The sequence below is a fragment of the Triturus cristatus genome, chromosome 2_1 (genome assembly GCF_964204655.1).
Source record: "Triturus cristatus chromosome 2_1, aTriCri1.1, whole genome shotgun sequence".
NCBI classification, from domain to species: domain Eukaryota; kingdom Metazoa; phylum Chordata; class Amphibia; order Caudata; family Salamandridae; genus Triturus; species Triturus cristatus.
The window spans coordinates 300,110,109-300,130,374 of record NC_140581.1 but is presented as its reverse complement, the minus strand read 5'-3'; the positions used below and the strand labels follow the sequence as shown (position 1 = coordinate 300,130,374).

Sequence of the window (20,266 nt, the reverse complement as noted above, 5' to 3'; positions counted from 1 at the left end):
CACATCCCCTTCCCTTGGGAAAATAATGAAGAACATTTAGAAATTGAAAAGTGCAAGAGGAAACAGAGGTGCACAGAAAGCAATAATGAGTAGGAGGAGTAACTCCAAATGTGAGACAGATAAACTAAACATAAGCAATAAACATGGTAAATGAGAATAGAAGGGTTATCCTCATTACAACAATTTTAAATTCAAGAACAGCATGGTAATAATGTGCAGGGTTGGGAGAAAAGTTGACACCAAGAAGGTGTAAAACCCAAACTACTCACCATTTCTACACACCATACACTAATGAGGGAATTGTGCAGGACTGGGAGAATGTAGGACACCCGCAAGTGTAAATTCCAAGGCATTCGTCCTCTTCTGCACGCCTCATACACTGACTGTGTAGGGTACATGACCCATTGCGCATTACAAACCAAAATATGGGTACACTGCCCATTGCGCATTGCAAAATAACATATGGGTACACTGCCCATTGCGCATTGTTAACTACAGAGTGGGTACACTGCCCATTGCGCACTAAACATTTTAAGGATAGGGTGCACTGCCCATTGCGCATGTATAAATAAATAAGTGTAAAGGGAAAACAACCCACACTGCTAGGTAGAACAAATATAAAAGTAATACAAGTGTAAAAGGGTAAACAACCCACACTGCTAGGTAGAGCAAATAAACGAGTAATACAAGTGTAAAAGGGTAAACAACCCGCACTGCTAGGCAAACAATCTACACTAACATTAGGCACAAAAACTGTATAGGGTGAAATCAGTGTAAAGGGTGTGCGCACTACCCACACTGAAGGATAAAAAAACAAGTGTTTGGAGGCCAGCTCCTATACAACAAATACCCTATAGGAAAAGTCCAAGCCTAGTGCTCTGAAAATGTCTAGATTGGGAAAATCAATAACAAATAAAGCTCTCACTAAGTGCAAACAATGTAAGCAAATACTCAATTAAAGTATGAGTAAAAGATAGTATAATAACACAGTGCGTATAACACACGACTCAATGTACTAAATAAAAGAAAGACTGTAATACACCTCCCCTTGCACAACATCAAAAATGTAATCTAGTGACTTTTGTACCCGAGTGTCAAACAAGTTTCAGTCTCATTTAAACTCTTGCATACATCATTAAAAGCACATTAAATGGTCAATCAATCAAGAAATTTGTATAGCGCGCTACTCACCCGGAGGGTCTCAAGGCACTTGGGGGAGGGGGGTCCGCTACTGCTCGAACAGCCAGGTCTTGAGTTGCTTCCTGAAGGAGAGGTGGTCTTGGGTCAGACGGAGGTGGATGGGGAGGGAGTTCCAAGTCTTGGCTGCCAGGTAGGAGAAGGATCTTCCTCCCATGGTGGTTCTTCGAATGCGTGGAACGGCGGCGAGGGTGTGGCTGGTCGATCGTAGCTGGCGGGTGGGAGTGTAGAAGGTCAGGCGGTTGTTGAGGTACATGGAGGGCCTTGTGTGCGTGGGTGAGGAGTCGGAACGTGATTCTCTTGCTGATGGGGAGCCAGTGCAGGTCTCTCAGGTGTCCGGAGATGTGGCTGTGTCGGGGGATGTCCAGGATGAGACGTGCGGAGGCGTTCTGGATGCGTTGGAGTCTTTTCTGCAGTTTGGCTGTGGTTCCGGTGTAGAGGGTGTTTCCGTAGTCCAGTCGGCTGGTGACGAGTGCCTGGGTGACCGTCTTCCTGGTTTCGGTGGGGATCCATCGGAAGATCTTTCGGAGCATGCGTAGGATGTTGAAACATGATGACGAGACGGCGTTGACTTGTCTGGTAATCGAGAGGGAGGAGTCCAGGATGAAGCCCAGGTTGCGTGCGTGGTCCGTTGGTTTGGGTGTGCTGCCCAGGGCAGGGGGCCACCAGGAGTCGTCCCAGGCAGAGGGTGATGATCCAAGGATGAGGACTTCCGTCTTGTCTGAGTTCAGTTTCAGGCGGCTGTTCATCATCCACTCGGCTACATCTTTCATCCCTTCGTGTAGGTTGGTTCTGGCGGTGGCTGGGTCGTTGGTGAGGGAGAGGATCAGCTGGGTGTCGTCGGCGTAGGAGATGATATTGAGGTTGTGTCGGCGTGCGATGGCTGCGAGGGGGCTCATGTAGACATTGAAGAGGGTGGGGCTGAGTGAAGATCCTTGTGGTACGCCGCAGATGACTTCGGTGGTCTCGGATCGGAACGGGGGGAGGCGGACTCTGGGTTCTTCCGGCGAGGAACGAGATGATACACTCTAGTGCCTTCTCTTGGATTCCGATGTTGCTGAGGCGCTGCACTAGGGTGCGGTGGCAGACAGTATCGAACGCTGCGGAGAGGTCCAGGAGGATGAGGGCCGCTGTTTCCCCATTGTCGAGCAGGGCTCGATTGTCGTCAGTGGCTGCGATGAGGGCGATCTCGGTGCTGTGGTTGGCTCGGAAGCCGGACTGCGAGTGGTCGAGGGATCCGTTCGTCTCGAGGAAGGCGGCCAGCTGTCTGTTGACGGTCTTCTCGATGACTTTGGCAGGAAACGGGAGGAGCGAGATGGGGCGGTAGTTCTTGAGGTCGGTGGGGTCTGCTGATGGTTTCTTCAGTAGGGCGCTGATTTCGGCATGCTTCCAGCTCTCCGGGAAGGGGGCGGTGTTGAAGGAGCAGTTGATGATGTCCCGGAGTTGGGGTGCGATGACGGAGTCGGCCTTGTTGAAGACGTGGTGGGGACATGGGTCGGTTGGAGATCCGGAGTGGATGGTGTTCATCGTGTGGATGGGGTCTTCGGTGCTGACCGGGGTCCAGGCGCGGAGGGTGGTGGTGGGGGGCGTCGTTTCGGTGGTCGGGTGCGTGGTCTGTGCGCCAAAGCTGTTGTGTATGTCGGTGATCTTGTTGTGGAAGAACGAGGCGAGTGAGTCACAGAGTTCTTGTGAGGGAGTGATGTCGTTGTTTCCGGCGCTGGGGTTGGAGAGCTCTTTGACGATGCTGAAGAGTTACTTGCTGTTGTGTGCGTTGTTGTCTAGTCGTTCCTTGAATGCTGTCTTCTTGGTGGTGTGGATCAGCTGGTGGTGTTTGCGGGTGGCGTGCTTGAGGGTGGTCATGTTGTCTGTAGTCGGGTTTTTTCGCCAGGCTTTCTCAAGGGTACGGCAGTTCTTCTTGGAGTCCTTGAGGTCGTCGTTGAACCAGGAGGCTTTCTTGCTGCCGGGCCTGCTGGGATGGTTTTTCAGCAGTGCGAGGTCGTCAGCGCAGTTGGTGATCCACTGTGTGAGGTTGTTGGCTGCTTGGTTGGGGTCCGTTGAGCTGGCGGGAGGGTTCTGGCTCAGTGATGTGGTGAGCTGGTCGGTGGTGATCTTGTTCCAGCTCCTGCGGGGAACCTGTTGCGGGTGGTGGTGAGTCGTGGTCCTTCTGAAGCTGAAGTGGACGCAGCTGTGGTCTGTTCAGTGGAGTCCGGTGGAGTGGCTGAAGGAGATGTACTTGCTGGAGGAGAAGACTGGGTCAAGCGTATGTCCGGCGTAGTGGGTGGGGGTGTTCACCAGTTGCTTGAGTCTGAGGTTGGCGAGGTTGTCCAGCAGGGTGGTGGTGTTGTTGTCGTTGTTGTTCTCCAGGTGGAAGTTGAGGTCCCCTAGGAGGATGTAGTCAGCGGAGGGGAGGGCGTGTGGGCTGATGAAGTCTGCGATGTCTTCGCTGAATTGTGTGCGAGGTCCTGGGGGTCTGTAGATGAGGGTGCCTCTGAGTGTGGTCTTGGGGTCGGTGTGTATCTGGAAGTGAAGATGTTCGGCGGCTGTGAGGGTGTCGTCGGAGTTGGTTGTGATGCGGATGTTGTTCTTGTGGACGATGGCGATGCCTCCTCCTGTTTGGTTGACGCGGTCCCTCCGGGTGATCTTGTATCCGTCCGGGATAGCGATGGCGATGTCGGGCGCTGAGGAGGCGTTCATCCAGGTCTCTGTGAGGAAGGCGACGTCTGGAGATGTGGTGTCGAGCAGGTTCCAGAGTTCCATGGCGTGTCTGTGGACGGAGCGGGTGTTGAGCAGGATGCACTTCAGGTGGTTGTTGCTGGTGCTTAGCTTGGCGCGTGCGGTGCAAGTCTGGATGCAGGAGAACTTGCAGGATTGGCAGATGAAGGGCCCGTGGGAGTGTCTTGGGGTGGCTCGGTAGCAACCGGGGATCCGGCCGGTGTTGAGTGCGTTGAGGGTGGCGTCGTCGTAAGTCCGGCGGGTGAGCTGGCGTCTGCGGGGGCCAGGGGGTCTGGCGCTGGGCGCGGGACAGGCGCGGACGGGCGCAGACGGGCTTGACTTTGGCGCGCCAGTGGCGCGCCCGCTGCGCGCGGCCGCGCAGCGGCCTCCATTAGAGGGTAGAAGGGGAGGAGGGGTCAGCTGGGAGGCGGGAGGCGGGAGGGTAGGCCCTTCAATGGTAGAGCAGGTGGGCAGGGCCGCAGGGGAGCAGCGGCGGGAGAAAAACACGGGCGCGGGGAGGCGAAAAACAGCGACAGCACAGGTAACAGGACACGGGGGTACAAAAGAGAAACGGGGCGAGGGAACGGCGACAAGACAGGCAACAGCACACAGGGGTACAAAAGAGAAAAGGGGCGAGGGAACGGCGACAAGACAGGCAACAGCACACGGGGGTACAAAAGAGAAAGGGTCAGTCACACGGGGCGAGGGCAGGAAAACGGCAGGAGAAACGGCAGAGAAGCGGTGGAAAACGAGCTGAGGAGCGCCGAGGGGCAAGTCCAGGAAGCAGGACACAGGTCAGGTGGAGCTGCAGCGGCGGGGGGAGCGACCAGCCCGATGGTCAAGGGTTGCTAACTCCGCCGCGCAGCGGCCGCCATAAGAGGGTAGAAGGGTAGGAGGTGGTTCTTAAACAATTGCAGATGGCAATATATATGGGGGAAAAAAACGGAACAAGCGCCGGTGAGCGAACCCTCTCACTAGGAGCGGCATCTTTGCTGCTCAGCCCACTCTCTCCAACTGTCATTCCTCCAGTCCACCAGGCACACCAACATTCTACTCAGTCATCAGGCATTCCAACATTCCACACACACACACTCATGCATACTGGCTGAGTAGCAGGAAATCTAAGTACAACACAATGCAAATCCCATGGATTAGTCACGCATCAAAATATTAGTAAACATAAAAGACCCATTATTTGGACATACCACTTTTACTCGGTAGTTCATATTAAAAATATGAACAAAGTCAAGCAATTTGAACTATTATTAAATTTTCATGTAAAAAATGGGCGACTGTATGAACGCCATTAACAGCCAAATGGAACAACCAAAGACTCAACAACATATATCACGTGCCCACAGGTATGCAACTTTCAACCTTTCTTTCTCCTTTGTATACTTCTCTAGATGGCATCCTATCTCACTAGGCCTAAAATCCCTGCATGAAAATTAACCAGATTTATAGCTCGGTATTATTCTTACTCCTGCCTTTCTGTTTGAATAATACTTTCTTTATACTCCATCCCCTGTCTGCCTTGGTGTCTCTAAGTGTACCCTTTTCTTTCACATGCATGCCTGCCTTACTCTCTACTACACTACATTAACTAACCGTAGCCCTCCTTACAAATCATTAACTCTCCTTCTGAGTAACCATTCCTGTAATATCTAAACGTATCTAACCTATCTACTCATTCCATTCTCATGAATCTCAAATGCCCCTTCTATCTAAGCTCTCCTTGCAATCTCCAGATAGCTAACCTCCTTCATTCATCTTTTTTACCCATCCAATTTTCCACTTGCATGAACTCACTTTAATAATCATGCCTAACTGCTACTTACTCAAACCACCACTCGAAACTCGAGGAAATGCCTCAGTTTCTTCAGAACCCAAGACTAAGCCAATAGCCAGCAAAAGTAACTAATAACCACTTGGGTAATCACTAATTTGAAGTTACAGAGCACTGTGTTACCCACCATGAAGAGCTTCAGTGCCTTTTCAGGTGTAGTAAGCACTATGGAAATGCAATTACAATACAGTACAATTAGAATCAAGTTATCCTTAGACAGTATAGTAATGCCGTAGTAGTTGGATATTGGGAAACATTGAAGTTATTGAGTACGTAGATGTTTTTATAGCCTCTGCATTTCTTCTTGGAGCCCTGCTTTCTCAGTGTACTTGTCAAGGGACACCATGCAGATACATTCATTTATTGATGAGAGCTCACTGTCTCTCCTCTACTTCTCTGTTCCTCCATCTTCCTCTCCTTACTCCATCTATTCACCACCTCTTCCCTGTTCCCATCAGCAGGTATCTTTTGTCTCTCCTCCTCCTCACTACTTCAAAACTGGGGGTGTCCCAAGCCTGCATAGACTGGGAACCCCTCTCCCTACCAGACAGAATCAAAGACTGATGAAGCTCCTGTCCTACTCTAACACCAGCACAGATTGAGGGAGCTCTTCTCCCTGACCCCAACACATACTGAAATAGTAATTTTTCCCGACACCAGAACAAGCTGGGTAACCCTCTCATCCAAACCGAAAAAGTATGTGGTAGTTCCCTCACACGGCGCCAGCATAGGCTGAGGAAGACCTCCTCCTGACACCAGCACATGCTGAGAAACCCCTTCTCCTTGGCACCAGGATAGGCTTGCTCTGTCTGACAGCAGCATAGACTGGGGAAGCCCTTCTCCTATTTTACTGACACCAGCATAAACTGGGAAAGCCCATATCCTGGAACCAGCACATGCTGAGGAAGTCCTTCTTGGCACCTGTAGAGCCTATGGGTGCCATTAACTCTAACATCAGCACAGACTAAGTAAATGTCAACAGTTTGTCGAAGACCCTCCCCTAACACTAGCCAGACTCAGTGAGCCACTTTCTCCAGCAGATTGAAAAGCTATCCCTCTCTAACACCAGTTAGAGGTTCTGGCCAAGTCTGTTTACCACAGGAAGAGAGTTACAGTCAGTTATCTCTAGTTCTCACTGTGTGTTCTGTACTGTTCACTGTTGAACAGGCTTGCTCTTTCAGCCTATCAAGGTTCGGCCTATCTTTATAATGGAAATAGGGGAACGATAAGCCCCAAAATCTTAGAACTATTAGTTCACCTGAATCCAGCTGCATCTTGGACTACGCTGGTGTCCACTGGTGGTATGCCTTTTACTCAGTAGAGTTTGTCTTTTGTTTATATGTTGTCACTAGACAAAAAATCTACATAGTACAACTGGACTGTAGACAGTATGTGCTTCTATGCTTTGCATCAGAAAACAATTTAAAGCCTTGTTCTTGACCAATAGTGTCTTCAATAAGCAGCTCACCCTCTCCTAACAGTCATGTAAACAAGAGAAGCCTGCTTTACGAACTCAGCTCAAACAGAAGCAATGCATGAACTCCCTCAACATAACAATGTATGCTTGCCTTTAAAAACACTGGCGCCAAGTGTTTAAATTCCAACTTTCTTGTTTAGAATCTTCCGCTCCCTTATTCTTTAAATGCAGTGTTTTGCTAAAGTTTCTAAAATAAATGTCTAGGGTGGGAGTGGGGAATCTAAATCAATTTTGTGGGGGGCGTGCTCGCTCACTCACTCTGAAATGGTTTCTTAGCAAGAAAAACAGGTGTGCATGGTTAATTGAATCGTTGCTGCTGATTTTAGCCGTGTGTGAATGAAGAAAGGCTGTTTTAACTGCTGTAATTTGACCTGTAATCATGAGATTATGAACTGACCTTTCTTTGGTAGAGACATTTTCCCATGGATCCACTGGTATGTGTTGACTTTATGGCAACTTGGTTAGGCGAACTAGTGTTTGGCATAGAATAAACTGAACTGCTAATCGGTGTTTTGAAAGTGGACATGTGAGTAAATTAACATCTGCAATTCCAGTACCCGGTCGGGTACTAATGGGCGAATGTGGCAGGTAAAGATGGAAGATCCCACTCATAGCAGATTTATAGTGCGTTATCCTGCTCATGAACGTATCATGAGGGAGCAAGAGTTCCAACTTAATGGCATAGATAGCATTCCCTTCTCTGTATAGTTGGAAAGAGATAAAGTGCTAAACTGTTTACTGTGTAGCGTCATAAGGAGGAACTCAATGGGTGTTATATATTTGTATATTTGTGTGTTAATGGCTTGGTCTGTGTGATGCATGTCCCATTACCCCCTCCTTTTTGATTTGTTTCCCTCATCCGCGTTTAATACGCGGGCATTTCAAGCGTCCTATGTTGACCATTACAGCTAGTAACAGTATTGCTGACCTCTGTACACTTTTTTGTAAAACATTTTTATTGGCATTTATAAACAATAATACGCGCAGGCACAGGCGGTATCGCCATCATCACAGAGACTTACATAGCATAAGCGCCGGGTCACAGCACTTTCGGTCTCGCAGTCTCGTGGGCCCTCAGGCCGTTCGCCTCTACCCTGATTGGGGCTGCCGGTGTGTGTCCGGGACCAGTCTCTGGGTATGCCTCACTAGGGCACGCAGTGATCGCCTCGCCGCAGGGGTGCCGTGCAATGTGATTGAACCCCTGTGAGGGATGTCGTAGAGGCTATAGGAGTGCAGCCATTGAATAACCGTGAACTAACTGGGGGCAGAGAACTAGGGAATGGGGGTGCACTATGTCGCCTATCAGAAATACGTGTATCTATGCGCTCGAGAGCTGGACTAGCGTGTGGGGGAAGGTTGGGGTGGTCGTGGACGCGAAGGGGGGAGGGGGCAGGGGGGGGGTGGGGGCATCGATCATAGCCTATGAGGAATCTGGCGGTGGGACCTGTGGTGTCTGCCTCTGCGAGGCACCGGGTGCTTGGACTGCCTGCGCATTTCCCAGGGTGGGCCCCGGAGTCGCGGGCGCCCCCGGGGGGTCAATCGGTCCTGAGCTCGCCACAGCCGCTGTTTCCTGCGCGAAAGCGTGCATTAACATGGCCCAGGGCATGGAGATCGGGTGTTTGCGCATCCCCCGGGCCTCCTCCGTTCTGAGTGTGGTTTCCTCCGCCTTGCCCCACTTCTTGACTGCTCCCACCCATGCCGCTAAAGGGGGCCCCCCCGGCGCCTTCCAATGCATAGCAATGCATCGTTTGGCGAGGAGCAACACCAGGAAAGCAAATTTCCTCTCCACTGTCTGCGGTTTATGTCGCCCATGAATACCCAACGCGCACGCCTCCCATGTGTCCAGGTCCTGGAACCCTGTAACCGTTTTGAGGGCAGTGTGAATTGTGTGCCAGTAACTATAGAGCGTCGGACAATCCCAAAACATGTGCCTAAACGAGGCAGCAGGCTCCGGGCATCTAGGGCAACCAAACACACCGTTAGGGAAATATTTCTGCAACTTTTCGGGGGTTAGATACGCCCCTGTGCAATATATGCAACTGTATGTTCTTAAACCGATAGTTGCGGGACCATTTTTTTGTGCATTCCAGAGCCCTGGTCCACTCCCTGTCATGTAGAGGCCGTTGGAAGTCATCCTCCCAGTGTTCTCTAAGGATCGCTAACGTGGGACTCCGCAGGGTCCTTACCGCTTTGTAGATCCAAGTGACAAGATGGCGACCTGACCCCATCTGCAGTATCGCATGGATGACCGGGTGCGTGGGGGGCTCCGTATCGATCCCCCCCCACTGCCTGCGGCAGTCCGTGAGAAGCTGCCTGTGCCGAAGGAATTGCCCCCCGGGAAGCTCGAAGTCCCCGATCAGTGCATCGAAGGTCTGCAGGCTCTCCCCGGAGAACAACATCCCCACCTCCGTCACCGCATGATCCGTCCACACCCGCATCATTTGCTCTGTGTAATACGCCCGACCCCTAGGGAGCCCCACCAATGGTAGCAGCGGAGAGTACAGGGGAGTACCCCGACTGAGTCGGTGAATGCTGACCTCTGTACACTTACATTAAACGGCTCTTCTTCGACTCACTTCCCGCTCTTCTGGTGTTTTTTTCCTTATCTTCTTCACATCAATGTTCCCTCCTTACGATGCTTCTTCTCCTGGCATAGGAGAATTAGGCTGAGGTTTTTCGCATTAGATTTAACAAGGGAAACGGGAAAGTATCAATGTTTGAGTAACAGTTCGTGCACTGGTGATGGCTTAAACCAGAGTCCGTATTCCACGTGATAATTCCTAAGGCAAACATTGTGTGTAGATAAAAGGCATGGTTTAGATCTCTGACTGCCCAACGCAGGCTGACAATGATTGAAGCTGTAAAATAAATGCGGGATTTTACTGGCGCCCTATTAATCTTAAATATGTATCGGCAGAGAGTATATGTGTAAGCATTGGGTCAGCATCACAGTTCTCCATTCAGTTGTTGTTGAAAGGAATCTTATATCTATTCCACGGATATTCGCTCCGTTTGTGAACAGCGTTAGCCTCTGTGCGGAATGTGGCTGTGACACCAGGATGGTAAAGTTGTTACTCCAACATTTCAGACAGCTGTGGCAAGTATTTTCAAATTCTATAACCTTCATCGCCCGTATTGTACTGTGCATGCTGTCTCCAGTTTGCACGTTAGAACTATTAATAGTTGACACGATTTGACAATTGGATACCATAACAAACATAATGAGCATCTGACAAATGACATTTTCCTCCTCACTGAAACTGACATTTATTAGTGCCATTAAATGGTACCTTTTTTCTGCTTTATTTTCTTTCAGGTGTGGCATTTTTTTCTCAGCTACACCCATCCCGACGGCAATGATCCTATTTCCTGCCGTACTAGATCTTACTGACAGACATTAATGATCTGTGGATTACACTGCGGATTATAGTAATTCCAAGTTAAATTGTGCATTGCAGCCAGCACATACCACTCGAGAATCATATTACTCTTTGTCTGTTTAACACACAACTTAATTCCCTATGAGGCATGCATTTTATAGCAGTGAATAATAAACATGTTACTTTCCCTTAATGTTTTTGCATCATGCTTACTGTTGCATGGTGGCGGCTTCCTAGTGCTTTTAGGAGGTGGTGTTGTGTGGGAGCTGGGGGAGTGTAAGAGAGCCCAAAAGGGTGATTGTGCAAAAAATAGCTCTAGGGTTAACCGTTCAGAGTTTTATGAGGTAGTTCAGCTAGAGGGTAATTTTTACTATGTTGGAACATGTCAGGTTCCAGGCCTTTTCATAATTTCACGAGGTCTTAAAGTGAGGGGAAGAGGTTTCTATAGAAATGAGCTTTCTGGCAGTAGAGTTTGCTCCAAAAACATTTGAGGGTCACTAGTTGGATGGCAAGTGTGTTTTAGGTAGCTGGCCTTTGGTGACTAGATTGCTGGTTAGTAAATAATTGGGTTCCTAATTGTACAGTACTTTGAGGTCTAGCTTGAGAGTCTTGACCTCAGCCCAGTGCTTCACTGGAGCAAGGGAGGTTCATCAACGAAGTAGGAGTGTGTGCTTTGCATGGCCATGACCTCAGATGAGATGTGAACATTATATATCTGGTTTCAGATTCAAGAGACAATCACTCCTGGTGGAAGAAAAGACCCAATGATGTAACTATCAGTGGCTAAGTACGACAATGGGAGACATACCTTTGGCGGAACAACACTGATGAGGGTCTCACAACAATTTTGGTGTTGCCCTTCCTCTGTCTCAGATCAAATGTGAACATGATATATCTGATCCTACAACAATCAGGATTTTTGCAGTGGAGTATTGGAATACATTCATATGTTGACTAGGCGACCAAAACAATCTGCTCTAATGCAGATTGAGTGGAAAATGTTGTTAAGTCTGCCTCTGGAGTAGTTTTACTTTATGCAAAACTCCAAAATCCATTCCATAAAGCAATTAAACATTTCCTAGAAACAGAAAACGTCTGTTGGTCAGACTGCCTATGCCTCCCTGGACGGCCAAATAAGTCAGTGAAGTGCAAGTCATTCTTATGTGATGCCCATCATGTTGTTTTACTAGATCTGATTGACCACCCACCAACCGATCAGAACTGTGTCGGGCCCATCACAGACTTGAGATACTAATTTCACTGCAGTCATTGGTAAGCCAAGTTTTTTTTACTGGAAATAGTTAGTTTCTTTTATTGAAGATTATATTCACAAATAAAAAGGCCAACATGTTTTTCACGACTGCCATGTCACCTCATCAGGGCCAAATTACTACAAAAACAACATAAACACATTTATAGACCTAAATAAAAAGACACATGAGAATAACTATTCATTACAAATAGTCACACCCATTTAACAACTGGAATACATTCTGTGTCTTCTTTAACCTTTTTTCACTGTGTTTTTCATTGTTGACATAAATCTTCTAGTATTTCAAACCTGTTCTTTATTAATGTTTATTTCGCATTTTAATTGATTTAATCAGTTCTTATAAATAGTTTAGCAGTCAGCAATCAAAAGTTTAAAAACTATTCTCAATCTGCCTCCAGAACCATTAGTTCCACACACATATGACAGCCAAAATTATATACATGAAATACTTCTTTTGCTTCCCTGTATAATATTAATTTGTATGGAGTTGATTTGTATGAATAGCATTTCAAGCTCAATCAAGAGGTTTCACTTCTAACCAGGGGCGGTCCCTCCATGTGGGCAGAGAAGCGTTGCCCTACTGCTTTCTCGCAGTGCGAGAAGCAGAAACATAAAATGGTATTATGAATGCCATTTTATGGGTCTGCTTCTCGCACTGCGAGAAAGCAGAGGCCGGGTTTGGTTGGGGGCGGGCGGGTGGATGTTCCTGCTCCAAGCAGGGGAGGAGTGACTTGCCCACTCTTGTCACTGACTAGTGAGCCCCAGGGCCGACCAAACCAGTCATGCACGCTCCCCGTTTTCTCTGTGTAGGCTGCATGCAGACTGCACGGAGAAAACGGCCTCCCCATAGACGCCTGTGCGGTCAACGTCCCAACCAATCACAATGCTGCCATTGCAGCATTGTGATTGGCTTAGGGGAGGGAGTCCGCCTGCTTGGCTGCTTCCTGTGTGGAGAAGAGGATCTGGGGCGACGCGGTACCAGACTGGAGCGAGCTGCGAAGGTAAGTACATTTTTTTAATATGTATTTAAAATTACCCCCCCGCGCGAATCCCTGCCTACCCCCGAATCCCTGACCCCCCCACCCACCCGCGAGTCATGCCGGCCGCGACTGCTTCGAACCCTGGAGGTATTAATAACACATAGTACACATCCGTTTTTCAATCTTTATGCATTAAATACCAATATTAACATTATCAAGTAACAAAACGTAATTTTCATTTTGATAAAAAGGCCACCACACTAGCATTTATGTAAATAAGGCCCCTTCAATTAATTACTTTGGTGCAGACATGCAGAGATACTGCACCACTCTTTAATTTCAAAATCACCACAGTTATGCATCTGATCCCTACCAGATGGCCACCCTGAGTATAGTGACTTCACAATACAAAATGAAAGCCATTTTGTATCTCCATTATAAAATGGTATACCTAAAAAACTGTTACCCATCTTTCCTGAGGGACATTATCTTTTCCGATGTATTTAGAAATAAGTACTGATTCCAGAGATGGGCACTAAAATCTACACGTTTTAATACCAGTCAAAACAAATCATTTTACCTCTGATCATTCATTTAAGGCGCTATCTTTTATAGAGAGATGCGCATACGTTTAAGTTATGTTCTGTTTATTACCAAATACTATGCCAGTGTTAATGTTATTTATATCATATTCATGACATTCATAATTGGAGCGTTGTTTTATTTCTGAAGATCATTTGATTAATTAATTAGCTTAATAATATGGATCACGTGCATTGTTTGTGTGAGATGGTTGGTATGTAGTTCAACATAGCTTCCACGTTTTAAACATAATCCTTTCAAAATGGCCACCGTTATTCAGTCATTGTGTGCACAGACCTGTGTGGATTTTATTTTATCAATATTCTGCCTGTGTTTAATTTGAAAAGTCATCTACATGAGAGGCTTGATTAGAGTAATATTGTCAGCTTTATTTTGACAACGTATTGGTTTAGTATGATCAAATGTATAGATCATAAAAGTTGCTTATATGACTCAGTATCTACTTCAGTTTGTCCACGACATTTAAAAACATCTCAGAAATAGGCGCCATTTATCCTTCATTATAGTCATGATCTGCCTAAAAAAAATCCTTAATTTTATGTTTAACAAATAAAGATCAGTCTGTAATGAGAAAAAGTTTTTGTTATAAGCATTAATGTTACTGCCTTTACTTCTTAAACCCTTTACAGAAATTGGAGAATATTTGTTCCATCATTATTATAAATTGTTGTGACCATACAAAGAGGGCCACTACGAGTAGTACAACAGTGCTAAAAGAGCATTCAAGTTTAAACAGTGATACAAAACATGCATTCTAATGTAAATCATAGTCATGTACTAAATATGTTGTTATCCTATGCAGATTTGTAGAGCACACTATCACTCAGAAGGGAATCCTGGAGCTGAGCAGATGTGAGTATAGCCAGGCCTAGGGCTAGTAGGACAGCTGAAAAAGCCAGATCTTTAACTTATTGTGGAATTCAGGTTTTCCCGTGCTTTAGGAGTGATTTAGGAGAAAGCTTACCTACCAAATCTGGTTTTCTATATGCGTGAGATATGTGCAAGTAGTAGTTCGGATGAACAGAAGTTTCTGGGTGTTTTGTAAAAGCAGATTGAGATTTTTAAGGTATGCTGGGACAGTTTTATAGTGCCTTGAAAGTGTGGGTGAGAGGCTTGAAATGTGCTTGTTTGTGTGTGGGTATTCAATAGAGCTCCTTGAGGTGTGGTGTGATGTATGTCCGGGTGTTGATTGGGAGCCATCTGAAAAGCTTCCTCTGTCTCTTCAGGGTATGTAAGCATGAGGCACTAATGCATTGACTTGAATGGTCATGTCAAGTTTACTATCTTAGACGATCCTCAGGTTTTTGCCGTGGGTTGTCGAGGTAGGTGTCAGTCCTAGCTCTGTTGTCCACCAGGTGGAGTCTCACAGTAAAGTGCCCTTCCTGAAGATCAACATTTCCGTCTTGTCGGTGTTCAGCTTCAGACAGTTGGATCTTCCTCCAACGGTTGATTTTTAGACATGCAGCCATTGAACTTGATCCAGCTACTGGGCGTCTTGTTCATGAAGGAAAGAATGAGTTGAGGGAAAGAAAGAAGTTGTTAAACACATGTTGAAATATATCAGTGTTCTGCTGAACTCACTAGGAATTACCCCAGACAAGATTTCTCATTACATTCTTTGTACCTGCAGAGATTGTAATGACATTATGACAGTAAGCCTCCACCCACCAGTTAAGGAAGTCAAGATCTCATTCGTAGCATCTTTTTTGAGTTTACGTAGCATTCAGGAAGTAATTAATTAATCTCTCCTGTTCTAAATTGTTGGGGTGGCCTAGGCCCAAATCTTCTGCTGTTGTACATAAACTTAGGGTCAAAGAAATTGTAAGAATTATAACTACATTAAGTAGAGACAATATAGAAGTCTTTAAGATTCTTATAAACCACTGCCATCTATTCTCAAGAGAAGATTATGCCTAGAAATATATTAATTAAAGGCCACAGTTGACATATAGAAAGCTTTGAACTCCAGGGACGTACTCAGTCTGATGGATATTTATTGAACTGTTCATGGGTTTTCAACGAGATATTGAACAGTTAATACATTTTCAATCAATTAATTATATGAACCAGGATAGGGCCATGGGAGACCCCAATTGCGCTTGGTATACAACTATTATTGCAGAAGTTGTAAAGAGATTGACACCAGTTGTAAAGGTAGGTAATAAGAGGGGGAAAAGGGATCAGCGGTGCCAAACTTCAAACCAACAATGGTTTGATAGAGTGTGCTGTAGCTAGGAAGAAGTTAAGGCAAATAGAAGGTCAAGGCGATCAAACGATCAAGTAAAGCTAGTTGAAATTTCCCGCTGTGAAAAAAGGGTATATGAAGCTCTGATGAGGAGGAAGAAGCAGGCTTTATTTGAGTTGAATCGGGATGTGATGATCCGAAAACTCCAGGAAAAGGATATGAGAAAATTCTGGAAATTTGTCCAGAAGGGATGTGGCATGGCTGTCCCACCAGCAAGATGCATGGTGCCAGAAGCAGATTGGGTACCCTTCTGAACTAATATTTATAAGCCAAGTGGGTCAGTGGTAAAGAAGGACTGGCCAACTGTGGGTGTGGAGGCCTTGGAGTCATTCTCTATTCAATCAATAGATAAGTTGATAACTTCCTTAAAATTAACAAAGGCAGCGGGTCCAGATAACCTGCCAGCAAATATAATTAAGTCAAATCACATGTGGTGGGCTGGATTCTTCTCCAAAGTTTTTATCCACATAACTAAGACCGGGATAATGCCTCTGAGTGTGAAGGGTGCAATAATTAAACCCATACACAAAAAAGGTGTGAAGAAAGACCCAAGGAATTACCGGTTAATAAGCCTGCTTGATGTAGGAGAAAAGTTGTACTCCAAAGTAATACCAAGGGCTTTAAAGAACTGGATAGAAGGAAATAGTATTATCCCATTGGAACAGGGAGGCTTTAAAGCCGGGCACTCCACAATAGATCATTGCTTCAGTTTATAGGCTTTGGGAAAGAAGGCAAAAGAAACAACAGGGACTCTATTTTGTTGCTTTGTTGATTTTACCTCAGAGTTTGATTTGGTCGATCGTAGATTACTTTGGGCAAAATTAATACGACTGGATATTCCTTCTCCATTAACAGAAATTCTGCAGGAATTGCATACTGGCAACTGGGCCCAAGTAGAACTTGACTTAGATGGGGCCCTCTCTTTGAAAATACCCTTGGGAAATCGTTTAAGGCATGGCTGTGTCCTGGCTCCCACTTTGTTCTCCCTATTTTTAGATAATCTACCGTGGGAGTTGGCAGTGACACATTTGTTCTCCTCGAAAATGGGAGGAAGACGTGTTGTGCCTTCTCTACGCAGATGATTTGGAAGGTAAAGAAAAGATTGGAAGACATTGCAGGAACCTTAAAACTAGAAATAAAAATTGCTGAAGCCCTAATCACTAAAGCAGATTTAAAATCAGCATGTAAAAGAGAATCTAGACTGGCAGATTTGGAATATGTAAGGAACAAACCCTCAGCAAAGTACATGTTCGATTCATGGGAAAATATGAATGTATTCCCGTATCTATCGGCATTACCAGATGCTCAGCGACGTTCATTACTTTTACAGTTCCGTGCAGGATTGAATGTACGTTATACAAGAGCTGAGAAATTTGAAGCCCTTTTAGATCGAGAGAATAACTGCACATGTGGACTGCCATTTTATAATCTCAATGTTAATGTTTTAATTGATTGTCGTCACTTTTATAGGCCACGTTGCTTGATTTGAAAACCTCTTTTTAAGGAATATATCAACTGTTGAAATGATGCACTAGAACTTCTTTTAAGGATGGAATTTTTTTATCTGATCTGTGCACTGGCTAAGTTCCTTAATTATTGTTTTAATTAGTGTCATATATTGTAAATAGTAGAGGTTTGGAGCTTTTAATGTATTATGATGAATTGGTATTATGATATAATTTTATAAAATATGTTATTGTTTTTAAAGATTGTATGTTTTAAAGATGGTGTCTAAACATTAATAAAGAATTAACTAACTAACAGTCTGAATGATACTTTGAAATATTGCAAAGAGTGTAAACACACTGGGAGGCAAGCCTCCATAAATGGATTTTTCAAGTGTGGAAATTGTAACTTCTGCGACTTCATAACAGGAAAGGTTCAGACCTTTTCAGAGAGTAATGGATGAAGAAATGATCTGATTTGTGATTTTATAAATTGTAATATCAGCTATTGTATCTACACTATTTCCTGCATTTGTATTAATAACTTTGTAGGATTTGCAATTAGGAAGCGTAAACACCTCCTGCAGGATCATATCAGGACTTTGAAAATCAAAGATTAAAAGTATCTATGGCTATTCATTTTACCAACAGAAATTCTAAAGCGGAGTTACGGGTATCTAGATAAATCAACAAGAATGGGGGAAATAAAGAGTTAATATTGTGTAAGCTATAAACCATCTGGATTTAAAGCTAGACCTTACTTCAGATGAAGGATTACAAGTTTGTTTATATAACTAATTAATTACTGTGAAATTGACTATTAACAGTCTAACACACTCCTTGTAATTCCTATTCCAGTATATTGAGATCATATTTCCTCTTCTCGTCTACTGATAAATATGAGATCGTATGTATTGACCTTGAAAGTAGCTAATATTAATGCAATATATGTCAAGAAAAAACGGATGACTACTCATGGACGATCTAAATTGATAAGCTGGTTGATGTTCTAACTCATGAGATTACTCAATAAACTCCTTTAGTTTCTATATGAGAATAGAATACAGATGGCAACAATTTTTTTAAATAGGTAACCATCTTGTACTGGCATTTGCAATATAGGTTTTGAATATACTTACATATCAAATGGCTTTCAACTGGTAAAACCTATGAGAACCTTTAACTTTACTGTAACTAACCTTGCTTAGCTAATAGTGCGCTGCAAATATGAAATTGAAAAATCATTTACTTTGAATGCATGTTTTATATTGCAATTTAAACCTTGATTGCACTTTTAGCACTGTTGTACTACTCATACCAGCCATCTTTGTATGGCCACAACACTTTATAATAATGATAGGACAAATATTCTCTAATTTCTGTGAAGGGTTTAATGAGTGAAAAAAACTTCACTTAGGGGCTGATTAGCATGGCGGGCGGGCCCCGGGAAATGGGACCGCCCACTATGCATGCGGCGGTCCCGCATGTGCAATTTGGATGCGCCCGCCACACAGGTGGGCACAGCCAGCATTTCTAACATTGTGGTGGGCGGTGCTGCCAGCAGCACCCGCCGCAAGGTTAGATATGCAAGTTGTGCATTTGAATGCACAACGTGACAGGCCTGCCACGTTGTTCATGCAAATGCAGGGGGGTACCATAGGTACCCCCCCATAGGCTCCCCCAACACCCTGGGGGCCCGCTACGTGCCCCCAACAGCAAGGACCGCTTGCCTTTCCATGGCTGGCAATGCCACCATGGAAAGCCGGAAGACAGCCTGCTACATAATATGGATGGTGGTGTCTTAAAGACACCGCCTCCATGTCATGGGCTTCTTCCGCTCGGTCGACGATTTGACCGGCGGAAAACCGGCGGACGGTGTTTCCGTCCGCCGGGGTCCCCACTGCCATAGTAATATGACGGGGGGGAAATGGGTGGCAGGCGGTGGATTATGGCGGGCGGATCGCCACCGCCATGCGGGCGGTGGCGATCCGTCCGCCATTTTAATCTACCCCTTAATGTTTAAAACAAAACCTTTTTCTCGCTACAGACTTTTGTACACTGCCCTTTAGTTTGTTAAACATAAAATTAAGCCTGTTTTTATTAATAGATTGTGATTGTACTGAATGACTAGAGTCTATTTCTGAGAAACGTTTAAAATGTGGTAGCCAAATTGGAGTGTATTCTCAATCCGACAAACAACTTTTATGGTCTATACATTTGTCCATACTAAACCAATACAAATAAGTTGTCAAAACACTTTTGACATGCTCTCTGGCTCTAATAAAACCTATCATGCAGCTAAATAGATCACAACTATAATGAATCATTGATGACAGCTACTTTGAGAAACATTTAAAACATGGCCGCCATATTGGAGAAGATACCTGTTAAAACAAATAACTCTTATGGTTCATGCATTTGACAACACTAAACCAATCCCAAAAATATAAGCAAGCTGATGATATTATTTCTTGCTCTAATCAAGCCTTTAATATAGACGACATTTAAAATTAAATACAGTCGATAAACTTGAGGGCACTGAAGATAGGAGTGCGGCCCCAGTAACAAGAGACTCTTAAAATATTCATTCTAAACATTAAGGGGCTTAAAAACCCAGTTAAACGCTGTGCTTTTCTCTCCTATTTAGAACATTCAAGAGCACACATTTGCTTTCTCCAGGAGTCTCATCTCCTCCCTGAGACACACACAGGCTCCGCACTAGACCATTCCCCCAGCAGCTCTTTTCCTCTCTGCTCACCAAATCCGCAGGGGTAGCTATTCTCGTCTTGGCCATGTTCCTCGGGAAGCTGGGTCCTAAACAGGCTGAACTTAAAGGCAGATTGTTGGGGTACTCCTTCCTCGTTGCCTCCCTTACTCTCACAGTCAGCTCTCTCTACGCCCCAAATGAGGGACAAGAAAAATGTATACGGCGGCAGTGACAGAAATTAGCTATCCCCTGACAAGATGCTGTTACTCGTGGGAGACTTAAATCTGACTTTTGACAACGCCCTAGACAGATCGGCCCAGAGGCAGGAACAATCTGGGTCTTTTACAGTGAGGGACTCCAGAGACTGAAGAGCGCTGGTCTAACCGATATCTGGAGAACCA

At 45.3% G+C, this 20,266-nt stretch overlaps 1 protein-coding gene across 3 annotated transcripts in view; it reads left to right on the top strand.

Annotated features, from left to right (window-relative positions):
- The window catches only part of TTC33 (tetratricopeptide repeat domain 33), a 925,632-nt gene that overhangs the window by 463,283 nt on the left and 442,083 nt on the right, over positions 1-20,266 (top strand). The window lies entirely within an intron of this gene.